This window comes from Mus caroli, chromosome 4, assembly GCF_900094665.2.
Source record: "Mus caroli chromosome 4, CAROLI_EIJ_v1.1, whole genome shotgun sequence".
Classification (NCBI taxonomy): domain Eukaryota; kingdom Metazoa; phylum Chordata; class Mammalia; order Rodentia; family Muridae; genus Mus; species Mus caroli.
This window is the reverse complement of record NC_034573.1, coordinates 19968831-19970758: the sequence shown is the minus strand read 5'-3', so window position 1 is coordinate 19970758 and position 1928 is coordinate 19968831.

Genomic DNA, 1928 nt, shown 5'->3' with positions numbered 1-1928 from the left:
GAAGGTGCAGCCTCAGTTGCAATTGATGGCCCAGGACTGAAGGGGTCATGCAGTGTTTTGGAGATGCCAGGACCATGAATGACCACCAAGAACAGCAGCAGCAGTGGAGTACAGGCATATGGAGCCTAGACAAAAAGCTGTGTGCTACAATGGGCAGGGCTGGAGAAGTGACCGAAGCCCTTGGAGGAGCCCAGAAGATCGTGAGTTGGATCCCAGACATTGGACAGTTGGAGTTTAATTTTTGCTTTTGATTGTGACTGTGCCCTGATATTTTTCCCTCTTGAAGGAAGAAAGTATTTTAGTGGAGCCCACAGTTAAGAGACTTTGCATTTTAAAAGAATTTGGATTCTAAAAGAGATGGATATTTTAAGAATATGTAAAGTCTGTGGGACATTTAAAGTCATTTAGATCTTGGGGATGAATAAGAATGTAAGGTCGAGGCTTACTAGTGATGTGTTTGTGTGTCAAGTTGACAATGAGTCAAGTGTACTGGCTAGTTTTGTGTCAACTTGACACAGCTGGAGTTATCACAGAGAAAGGAGCTTCAGTTGAGGAAATGCCTCCATGAGATCCTACTGTAAAGCATTTTCTCAAGGGGGAAAGGCCCCTTGTGGGTGGGACTATTTCTTGGCTGGTAGTCTTGGGTTCTATAAGAGAGCAGGCTGAGCAAGCCAGAGGAAGCAAGCCAGTAAGGAACATCCCTCCATGGCCTCTGCATCAGCTCCTGCTACCTGACCTGCTTGAATTCCAGTCCTGACTTCCTTGGTGATGAACAGCAGTGTGGAAGTATAAGCCAAATAAACCCTTTCCTCCCCAATTTGCTTCTAGGTCATGATGTTTGTGCAGGAATAGAAACCCCAACTAAGACACATGGCTAAATAGGTAGAAGGCCTTAAACAGGAAACACATCCTTTAAAGAATTACAGGAAAACACTGCTAAACAGTTAGAAGTCCATAAAAAAAAAAAAAGAAACACAAAAATCCCTTTAAAAATTACAGGAAAATACAACCAAACAGGTGAAGGAATTGAACAAAACCATTATGATCTAAAAATGGAAGTAGAAACAATAAAGAAAACCCAAAGGGAGACAACTCTGCAGATAGAAATCCTAGGAAAGAATCAGGAACCATAGACACAAGCATCAGCAGCAGAATACAAGAGATGCAAGAGAGAATCTCAGGTTCAGAAGATTTCATAGAAAACATGGACACAACAATCAAAGAAAATACAAAAGGATCCTAACTCAAAATATCCAGAAACTCCAGAACACAATGAGAAGACCAAACCTAAGGAAAATAAGTATAGATGAGAATGAAGATTTTCAACTTAAAGGGACAGTAAATATCTTCAACAAAATTATAGAAGAAAACTTCGCTAACCCAAAGAAAGAGATGACCATGAACATAAAAAAAGCCTACAGAACTCCAAATAGACTGGACCAGAAAGGAAATTCCTCCCGACACATAATAATCAGAACAACAAATGCACTAAATAAAGATAGAATATTAAAAGCAGTAAGGGGAAAAGGTCAAGTAACATATAAAGGCAGACCTATTAGAATTACTCCAGACTTCTCACCAGAGACTATGAAAGCCAGAAGATTCTGGTCAGATGTTATACAGACCTTAAGAAAACACAAATGCCAGCCGAGGCTACTATACCCAGCAAAACTCTCAATTACCATAGATGGAGAAACCAAAGTATTCCATGTCAAAACTAAATTCACACAATGTCTTTTCATGAATCCAGCCCTTCAAAGGATAATAAAGGGAAAACTCCAATAAAGGAGGGAAATTACACCCTAGAAATAGCAAGAAAGTGATCCTTCAACATACCTAAAAGAAGATAGCCACAAGAACAGAATCCCAACTCTAACAACAAAAATACCAGGAAGCAACAATTACTTTTCCTTAACATCTCTTAATAT